This window comes from Notechis scutatus, chromosome 4, assembly GCF_049901735.1.
Source record: "Notechis scutatus isolate UNSWTSFEM ecotype Mainland chromosome 4, rNotScu1.2, whole genome shotgun sequence".
Classification (NCBI taxonomy): domain Eukaryota; kingdom Metazoa; phylum Chordata; class Lepidosauria; order Squamata; family Elapidae; genus Notechis; species Notechis scutatus.
Genome location: NC_142012.1, coordinates 97,450,846 through 97,462,286, shown reverse-complemented (window position 1 = coordinate 97,462,286; position 11,441 = coordinate 97,450,846).

The following is an 11,441-nucleotide window of genomic DNA, read 5'->3' as shown; positions in this document are numbered from 1 at the left end:
AATGGCAAAATTGACTGTTCTGACTTTCGTTTTCACATGGAAATTGTTTCTGAATTTCGTGCTTGATGTGGGAAAGAATGTAGCTTGGACTTGGGGTTTTATAGATTAGATTGATAGATCTTAATAGAAATCAGAGATGGTATTCAGCAGGTTCTGACCAGTTCTGGAGAACCGGTAGCGGAAAGTTAGAGTAGTTCGGAGAACCGGCAAATCCCACCTCTGACTGGCCCCGCCCCCATCTATTCTCTGCCTCCCGAGTTCCAGCTGATTGGCTGGGTCTTCTTTTGTTGCCCTGCACAGAAGAACAGAGCTGGAAAGCAGGTTAGTGGGGTGAGGAGGGAATGGGATTTTGCAGTAACCTTCCCCCTGGAGTGGGGAGGGAATGGAGATTTTATAGTAATCTTCCCCTGCCACGCCCACCAAGCCGTGCCACCAACCAAGCCACGCCCACAGAACCATTAGTAAAAAAAAATGAATCCCACCACTGATAGAAATGACTTGTTTATATTATTATGGAAAAACAAAAAGGGGTGATTTGGTGTTAATGTCCTATTCTACTATAACAGAGAGAATCGGAAGTCAGTCTTTCTTCTTCTTTTCCCTATCTTCCCTCACTTCTCTCTCCCCTTTCCCCTCACTTTTCACTGCTCTTTTATTTACTTTTATATTTTGCATTTTATATTACTTTATAACTTAATAAAGATATATTATGGCAAAAAAGAGGTTTCCAGACACATAATTACTGTTAGTCCTCACACTTACAACAGTTCATTTAGTGACCGAAGTTAAAATGGCACTGAAAAAAGTGACTTAAGACCGTTTTTCATATTTAGGACTGCTGTAGCATCCCCATGGTCACATGATCAAAATTCAGACACTTGACAACTGATTCATATTTATGATGGTGGCAGTGTCCTGGGGTCAAGTGATTTCGTTTTGCGACCTTCTGACAAGCAAAGACAGTGGGGAAACCAGATTCACTTAACAACTATGTTACTCACTTAACAATTGTGGGAAGAAAATGAGGCAAACATCGTAAAATTAACTTTAAAATGTTTCACTTAGCAACATACATTTGTGGCCATAAGTGGAAAACTACCTGTAATATATTGTAGAGGGCATAAGAAATGGACTTGACAAGACAAGAGAAAAAGGTACCACTAAGGCAATAATCAGATGAGAAGATCTTGAACTTATTCCAAGAAAGAAGAATTATTTATTTAATAAAATATTTATAGCTGCCCATTCACTCACATCAGTAATTCTGGGCAGCTTACAAAAAAAAAAAATGAATAAAGGTCTCAGACAGACCCCTCCCTAATTCACATGGAGATAAGCACATTCAGACTTGCAAGTTTCTGTTATTACACTTGTTGCAATAAAAATAGAATAGAATAGAATAGAATAGAATAGAATAGAATAGAATAGAATAACAGAGTTAGAAGGGACCTTGGAGGTCTTCTAGTCCAACCCCCTGCCTAAGCAGGAAACCCTACACCACTTCAGAGAAATGGTTATCTAACATCTTTTTTAAAAAACTTCCAGTGTTGGAGCATTCACAACTTCTGGAGGCAAGTCATCCCACTGATTAATTGTTCTAACTGTCAAGAAATTTCTCTTTAGTTCTTGGTTTGTTCTCTTCTTGATTAGTTTCCACCCATTGCTTCTTGTCCTGCCCTCAGGTGCTTTGGAGAATAGCTTGACTGCCTCTTCCTTGTGGCAGCCCCTGAGATACTGGAATACTGCCATCATGTCTCCCTTAGTCCTTCTTTTCATTAAACTAGACATACCCAATTCCTGCAACCGTTCTTCATATGTTTTAGCCTCCAGTCCCCTAATCATTTTTGTTGCTCTTCTCTGCACTCTTTCTAGAGTCTTAACATCTTTTTTACATTGTGATGACCAAAACTGAATGCAGTATTCCAGGTGTGGCCTTACCAAGTCATTATAAAGTGGTATTAACACTTTACGTGATCTTGATTCTATCTCTCTGTTTATGCAGCCTAGAACTGTGTTGGTTTTTTTGGCTGCTGCTGCACATTGCTGGCTCATATTTAAATGGTTGTCCACTAGGACTCTGAGATTCCCTCTCACTTAACAGGAGAACGTGTCCCATCCAGAGGTGGAATTCAGCAAGTTCTGACCAGTTCTGGAGAACCGGTAGCGGAAATTTTGAGTAGTGTGGAGAACCGGCAAACACCACCTCTGACTGGCCCCACCCCCATCTATTCTCTGCCTCCCAAGTCCCAGCTGATCAGCTGGGTCTTCTTTTGTTGCCCTGCACAGGAGAACGGAGCTGGAAAGCAGGTTAGTGGTATAAGGAGGGAATGGGGATTTGGCAGTAACCTTCCTCCAGGAGTGGGGAAGGAATGGGGATTTTGCAGTATCCTTCCCCTGCCAAGCTCGCCAAGCCACGCACACCAAGCCACGCCCGCAGAAACGGTAGTAAAAAAATTTGAATCCCACCACTGGTCCCATCAATCTTGTGGGTGAGTGTGGCAAAAAAGAAGTTGAGCTAGGAAGATGGCAGAGAAGCGGGGAATAAACCTCCAACCTAAAGACTAGCAAACTCAGCAGCAAGGCTGAGAACTGTGCGACATGCTTAGCTGAACGATGTGGGTGACGAATAGGGGATTTACAGTACAAATGCAAGACAAGGGAGATATTTTTACAGTTCTGCATCACGCCACTAGAGGCCCATATACATCACTGCACAAAATGAATATGTAACAAAAAATAAAATAAAAAAATAAAACGGCCTTTTAAATTGAATAGTTTGACAGAAAACCAGCAGATTTGGAATCTGTTCTCCGAATTATTATTGACTTAGTTTTGGCTTAGCAACTTTTGTGAACACAACCCCAATGTTTATGGTTTCATTACTTAAAGCTAGATTTAGACCCAGCCTTAGTTGTTGTTAACAGAATGTGTCTTTTGGGGATTTGTTTATAATTGAATGAGGGTAGGTTTTCCAATTTTCACAGGACTAAGGGAGGCTTGAGAGCCTATATTTCAGTAAAAATATCTTAAGAATGGGACAAATACGAAATTCTACCTCTGGTGTGAAGAATCATTCTCAGCTTGTCATTATTAGCATCCAATGGACAGATATATTTTAAACATTCCATAGAAAGAGACCCAGTTTGTAGTGTGGTTAAGGTACCAGGCTGAAAATACAGAGCCATAAGCTCTAGTCCTGCCTTGAGCGTAACCCCAGCTGGGTGACCTTGGCCCAGTCACTCTCTCCCAACCCTGGGAAGGGAGAAAACAATAAATCACTTCTGATAAATGTTGCCAAGAAAACTTCAGGGACTAGTCTGGTCAGTTGCCAAGGGTCAAAAACTGGCTTGAAGGGAAAGAAGGAAGGAATGAAGGAATAAAGGAGAGAGAAAGAGAGAAAGAGAAAGAAAAAGAGTGAAAGAGAGAAAGAGAAACTAAGGGAGAAAGCAAGTCAGAAAGAAAGAGAGAGAAAAATAAAGACAGAAAGAAAGAGAAAGATAGAAGGGGAAGGAAGGAAAAAAGAAAGGAAGAAAGGAAAGAAAAAAGAAAAAAAGAAAGAAATTAAAAGACGGACACTGGCATGTTTCAGAAACATCTCTGTGCCGACAATGATAATGCTATTAAATCAGGCTCACCATATTTTCAGTTTGTAAAACTCAGGCTAAGGTCAAGATCAATGATCTCATTCAGATAATGCCAGAGAGGATGGACTTTAGTCTTCTTACAAAACATACTTCTCCTTTGCTTCTGTCAGCAAAGAGATACAGTATGAATTTAAATGACTCAAGCTGTGTCCCTCAAATAGGGTCAAAACTATGACCTATAGCTAAAGCTTCATTCTCCCTTTTGTGGGTCTTGAAATTTACTTTCTAAAACATTTTTGTCTGTTCACCAGGAAGTTCATTCTGGATCACAAACAAGAATAATCCGAATCAGAAGAGGACATCTGATAAGCCACTGTTAAGGTTAAGAAGAGTTTGAAAATATATTTAATAAAAGAGACTGATTGGTGAGATGGGTTGTGAGCACATTCTGAGAATAACAGAAGGAATCTCAAGCACCAGAGAAATCAGAAAACCCAGACAGTTCAAATAAGTATAAAGAATAATTAGTCAAAGGCCCAATGATTGCATGGGCAAGGAATGTAGGGCACAACATTAATCTGGAAGACTGGGAAAAAATTTGGAAACAAAATTACAAAATAACAAAATTGGCTGTCTATAAAGAAAATCAATATTAAATGTGTTACCGGTGGCACCCTCAAGATTAGCGAATATGTACCCAAACTTAAGTCTGACTTGCTGGAAATGTAAGCAAACAAGGGGTACCTTCTTTCACACTTAGTGGCTTTGCCCAAAAAGTAAAAAAATTGGGAAAAAATTAGAATTTGGATAAAAGAAATTACAAGTATCCAACTAGAACTTAAGGCCGAAATATTTTTGTTGGGAATGTTAAAGGGGACTACGCAAAAGAAATGAAATATTTAATTCTCCATATAATTACGGCAGCAAGAATTGCGTTGGCATAATGCTAGAAGGGTGACCAAATGCCAACAAATAATTTGATTATTCAGAAAGTTCTTGACTGCTCTGAAATAGACTGACTTACACAAAAACTTAGGGATAAAGAAGACTCAAGACATAGTACGGCTTGGGAAAAATGGCACAAGTGGATTAAGGATAAAAAAACCAGGGAATTAAAAGATAAGAATTTGAAAAATGAAGTGGTTAAATTAAGAACATTTATCAAAAATAGGAATTGAATATTAGTAAAATTGTTTTCAATAAAAGATCACGCTGTCTTAGTTGATTAGAAACATATACATTTCATGTTTATGTTTGTTTGTTATGTAATTGTATATTGATTTTGTTTGTAAAGAAAGGTTGTATTCTATGTATTGTACATATTTTCTTTTTAATCTTTAATAAAGTTTATTTTTAATGATAAAAAAACAAATAAGTATAAAGAACCTGAACTACTAACAGTCAAAGCAAATTGGCAGTAGATAAGAATCAATAGAATTCAAGGTGGATTGGATTTAGATCTCTTGTAGGTGCAAAGAGACTCCAGACTGATGATGCATTTGATCCCTCCCTCAGGCTCAGTCTAGTCATCTCCTGCAAGGCTATTTTGCGGTATCAAATTGTCAGAATATTCATGAACTGGAAGAGACATGGTAACAAGGTCAGCCAATGAATAAGCCTAGCAACTAAGTCAGCCAATGAGGACTGTTTGGAAACTGAAGTTGGAAGGAGCCTGGGCATGGCTCTTATTAAGCTCTGAACTCTGAAGCTGCAAAATAGTCTGCAACTATGAATCAAAACTGAAACTGTTCTCTGTTGTTCTCTCCTCTGCTTGTGTTTTGCCTGTAACTGCTACCACATTGGAAGAATCTGCTGTTGGTATTGTAAATTTACTTCGTGTGTTATTATGTGTATAAAGAAGTTAATGAATCCTACTGAATCAGTTATCTGTGTATGCTTTCTGGATTTGATTTTCTGCAACAAACTCTGATACAAATTAGTGAAGTTAAGTGGTAGTGATTTTATAGTTATATATATAGGTTATTTTTATTGAGTTTGTAAATGGCATATCTTGCTTTTATTAGCTTAAAAAAATAAACTGGTGTCCAGTCTTTATTTGCTGGATTTTTATTGCACTGGGGATGTATTGTAAGTCAACATTTTTGTTTTAAACATTGTAATATAGATGAAAAGAAGGCCAAGAACTCTTCCTTACGGCTGTATCTTTCCTGATGCCAAGCTCTGTTCTGCCTCAGTGACAGGGGTTGGCAAATGACACTGTTTTAATTCAACCTCAGGACAGTAATTGAAGTTCCTGGACAGTAGTTGAATTTCCCCCTCCCACCCAGTTTCACCTGCCAGTGGGAAAAACTATTAATCATTCTCCTTAATGTATGGTTAGATGTGATTGGATGATTATGGTTGGGTGTCTAGGAAGAGGGTTTGGTTGTCTTTCATACAGACATGGTAGAATAGAATAGAATAAAATAGAATAGAATGGAAAGGAATAGAATGGAATGGAATGGAATAGAATAGAATAGAATAGAATATTATTGTCACTTTAAATCAGGGGTGTCAAATTCAAGCCCCGGGAGCTGTATCTGGCCTGTGGGGTGCTTAGATATGGCTCATGAGGCTGCCCTGGAAATAGCAAAGGTGGCCTGCGGTGCCTCTGCCAGCGAAAACGGAGCTCGGGAGGGCCCCAGGAGGCTGTTGCAGCCAAAAATGGAGCTTGCAAGAGCTGCGGGCAGCCTCCTGAGTTCTATTTTTGCTAGCAGAGAGTTGCAGAAAGCTGTCGTAACCAAAATCGGAGCTCGGGAGCCCATTTTCACTGGCAGAGTCCTCAGTCCCCCAACATGAGTGATGTCAAGCTGGCCATGCCCACCCTGGCCACACACCTCATCCCGCCCCCAAGGTCAAATGCAACCCTGATGAGGACCTCAATGAAATCGAGTTTGACACCCCTGCTTTAAATGTACACTAATCAGCATGCATTAATATTAGATTAGATTAGATTCAACTTTATTGTCATTGCCATGGATACAGGCAACAAAATGCAGTTAGCATCCAACCAGAAGTGCAAAGCAACAATAAAATATAAATATATGTATACAAATATGCAAGGCATCTATGAATATGTCAATGGAAAACACAACAAAATGTATCTACATGAGCACACAAAGATAAGTGTGACTGTACATATATGAACATATACAACTGTACAAAATGTTTATGGACACATTGAATATAAATACAGATGCGCAGAGAATTATACAAAATACATCATATATTATCAAGGGAAGCATCAGCATATGTGTGGGGACAAACGAACTGAGGAGTTCAGCAAGGAAACCGCTATATGGTAAAAGCTGTTCCCTAGCCTGCTGGTCTTAGACTGCAGGCACCCGAACCTCCTCCCAGATGGAAGAAGAGTAAACAGTTTGTGGGCTGGATGGAAGGGGTCCTTAACGATGCTGTGAGCTTTATGCAGATATCGTTTCCACTGAATGTCCACAATGGCAGGAAGTGGAATCTCTATAATGTGTTGGGCGGTTTTCACCACCCTCTGTAATGCCTTATTTTCTTTTATAGTGCAATTTCCATACCAAACTGAGATACAGATAGATGCTCTCAATTGTGCAGCAGTAGAAATTAGTCAGAATAGCTGAGGAGGGGTGATTCTTCCTCAGTAATTTCAGAAAGAAGAGGCGCTGGTGAGCTTTCTTAATCAGACTAGTGGTGTAATCTGCCAAGACAAGTCCTCAGAGAGGTGGATCCCCAGGAACTTGAAGCTGGTGACACGTTCTACTGTTCTCCCGTTAATATGAAATTTCATTGCATCCAGCTCTCAAAAGATAACCATTAAGCGTATACCCACATAGGCCGGCAATGCAGAATATTTTCATTCTGGAAACCTGTCTTGGGCTGTGCTGCCTGACTGATAAAGCCCCTGCAAAGAAGAGCCTAGTGGAGGAATGATACAGGAGAAGAATGCTTGCACTCTTCTCCTCCATGCCCCCAATGTGTGAATCAGGATATTTCTGAACATGAACTTAATATTTTCTGGGAGAGTCCAATTTCAAAAACACTGGTCAGGGTTCATGGAGGTGCCATCTATTGAACCAGGTGTTTGATTTCTCTTGATATCCAGGCACTCAGCAACAGAATGGAAAGAAGCATAATTTCAGCTTCTTAGGATGGTGCAATGGCTCAGAGGTTAAAGATGCTGAGCTTGTCAGCTGGAAAGGTGACAACCTGGGTTTGGGACAGAGTATCATGTGACTGTGGCAAGCTCCCATTGTTGTCCTGGCTTTTGCCTACCTAGCAGTTTGAAAGCATGCAACTGCGAGTAGATAAATAGGTACCACTTTGGTGGGAAGGCATTCTGTGCATCTCAGCGTATAGCCATGCTGGCCACATGACCACAGAAACTTCTTTGGACAACGCTGGCTCCTTTGGTTAAGAAACGGAGTTAAGCACCGCCTCCTAGAGTTGCACATGACTGGAAAGAGGAAATCTTTACCTTTACAAGAATGGCCGGTGGGAATTGGACAGAACCTTGGCCTGGCCACATAATCATTAGCATCTTCTATGAAAGGTGACGGCTTGTGTGCAAGAGAAGACTCTCATCAGGAGAGGAAGGAAAACAGCCATTCAAAAGTGGAACAACTGGCATAAAATTGAAGCTAACTCCATAGAGGTGAGCATGAAGTAAAGGAAATGCCTTGAAGACCTGTCTTTTCAAAATGGTTTGTGACACATCTTTGTGTTGTTTTGAGAGCAGGGGTGTCAAACTCAAGGCCCGCAGGCTGCATCCGGCCTGCGGGGTGCTTAGATCTGGCCCACGAGCCTGCCCTGGAAACAGAGAAAGATCAGCCCGCAGTGCCTCTGCCAGTACAAACAGAACCTGGGCTGCATGCAGCCTCCTGAGCTCTGTTTTTGCTGGCAAAGGGCTGCAGGAGGCTGTTGTGGCTGAAAACTGAGTCTCAATGAGTGACATCGAGCTGGCCACGACCCCTGGCCACACCCCCAGCCCCCCCCCCGAGGTCAAATACAACCCTGATGCAGCCCTCAATGAAATTGAGTTTGACACCTCTGTTTTAGAGGGATATTAAGGATGAGCTGCTAGTGCTTGTATTAGTTGTATTAACAGAGGGATACAATCAAGATCAAGGGAGGTACTAATACCACTCTATAAAGCCTGCCCTCGGAAGTTGTGGGAACGCCATCACTTGAGACTTTCAAGAAGAGATTGGACTGCCATTTGTCAGAAATGGTGTAGGGTCTTCCGCTTGGGTGGGGGGGATTGGACTAGATGACCTACAAGGTCTCTTCCAACTCTGATTATCTGTTATCTGCTTGTTCTGTGGTGTGCATTTCCAAGAATCGGGGAGCTCTAATGATCTTATTCCTCTCATTTCAGTGTTCATGCAAACGGGGATGAATCGGAAGATGGAAGACTTGAAAAAAACAACCATAGGACTAAATCCCGGATCATAGAGATTTAATGTGATGGACCAGTCCTGGTACTTCCCTTTACCATGTGAATTAGTGGAAGGAATAACCTGGCAATAGGGCATGGCTACAGTGAGGGTATAGCCTCTTTTTCATCTTATATGATTATTCGTGCCTGAACAAATGCAAATGTTTAAAATATAGGTAGTCCTTAACGCAGTGGCTCAGTGGCTAAGAAGCTGAACTTGTCAATCAGAAAGGTCGACAGTTTGGTGGTTTGAATCCTTAGCACCGTGTAACAGAGTGAGCTTCTGTTACTTGTCCCAGCTTCTGCCAACCTAGCAGTTCGAAAGCAAGTAAAAAATGCAAATCGAAAAATAGGGACCATTTTGATGGCAACAGTGTTCTGTGCGCCTTTGGTGTTTAATCCTTAGCACCGTGTAACAGAGTGAGCTTCTGTTACTTGTCCCAGCTTCTGCCAACCTAGCAGTTCGAAAGCAAGTAAAAAATGCAAATCGAAAAATAGGGACCATTTTGATGGCAACAGTGTTCTGTGCGCCTTTGGTGTTTAGTCATGCTGGCCACATGACCACAGAGATGTCTTCAGACAGCGCCGGCTCTTCAGCTTTGTAACGGAGATGAGCACCGCCCCCTAGAGTCGGGAACGACTAGCACGTATGTGCGAGGGAAACTTTTACCGTACTTAGTCCTTGACTTACAATCATTTGTTTAGCGACTGTTGCAACAGCACTGGAAAAAGTAACTTATGACCATTTTTTACACTTATGGCCGTTGCAGCCTTCCCACTGTCATGTGATCAAAATTCGGATGCTTAGCAACTGGCGTGTACTTATGACAGTTACAATCACGTCCCAAGCTCATGTGATCCCCTTTTGCGATCTTCTGGCAAGCAAAGTTCATGGGGAAGCCAGATTCACTTTACAACCATGTTACTACAGTGATTCACTTAACAATTGTGGAAGGAGCGGTCATAAAATGGGGCAAAATTCACGTGTCTCACTTAAGAGAAATGTTGGACTCAGTTGTGGTTGTAAGTCAAGGACTATCTAACAGATAACAGATAATCAGAGTTGGAAGGGACCTTATAGGTCATCTAGTCCAACACCCTGCCCAAGCGGGAGACCCTACACCATTTCTGACAAATGGCAGTCCAATCTCTTCTTGAAAGTCTCAAGTGATGGCGTTCCCACAACTTCCAAGGGCAGGCTGTTCCACCTATACACTAAGCTTATGCATACAACTGTTTTAGTCTGTCCTTGTAATCCACAACCATACCTTGTGGATCCATAAATCAATCTATCCAACACTGCATAAAATTAATGTGGCTAAAAAACCTTGAAGAACAATTTTGTCCTTATTTGGTGTTTTTGGGTCAAGTGAGGTGCTTAGACTCAAAGCAAGTTACTGTACCGCTGGAGAGAATTTGCAAAGGCTGTCTCTTGCACAACTTATTATTTAAATCTCTCCCTATCCTCTTTCATTTATAGCCATATATTAAAATCAGCTTGATTGTCTAAAGGGGAACCAACTTTCCTCCACACATAGCTTAAGCATTCCCTTCCAAATGGAATAGTAATTTGGCTCGATGCCTGAATGAACTCACAGCCAATCACTGCAATGTTAACCATAAATGTAAATGCATTTCTAATGTAGAATGCACTGAGTAGAGTAACTTCCCTCAAACTGGTCCTTTCCCTAATTCCTAGCCAGCCATTTGAAGAAGGGCTGCCTATAATTTTAGCTGAAGCCACAGGATTTCATTCTTGAGGCTTTTCCACTTGGCGTGAGCTGTACAGTGCACCCCAATACTTTTGTTAATCTCTTAATAGAAATGTGATCTCCCCCACCCCTGCCCATTTCAAATGATTCTTTAGCCTTGACTTTCAAAGCAGCAAATGGCAGTTTTATGTAAAAAGTTAGCTTGGTAGTCCACAGGATAGATAAACTAGCTTGTTGCTGACAAGATAGATTGCATGAACGAAGGAAGGAAGGAAGGAAGGAAGGAAGGAAGGAAGGAAGGAAGGAAGGAAGGAAGGAAGGAAGGAAGGAAGGAAGGAAGGAAGGAAGGAAGGAAGGAAGGAAGGAAGAGGGAAGAAGAGATAAAGGAAGGAATAGTCAGGGAGGAAGGGAGGAAGAAAGGAAGAAAGGGCTCCTATATAGAAGGAAATCTTTTAGTTCACTAACCTCCTTTGGAATATATCAAATCTCTCTCTCTCCCTCCCTCCCTCCTTACCTCCCTCCCCCTCCCGCTCCCATATTTCTCTGTGTCTGTCATCTCTGTCATCTCTATCTATTATACCTGTATTTTTATTTATTCCCTTTTTAAATTTTATAAATTACACAAGGTAATGAACAATAATTGTTTTTCTCCCTCCTCTTTCCCCCCCATAACTACAATCCTGTGTGGTGTGGTGGGGAGAGAGAGAGAGAGGGAGAGAGAGA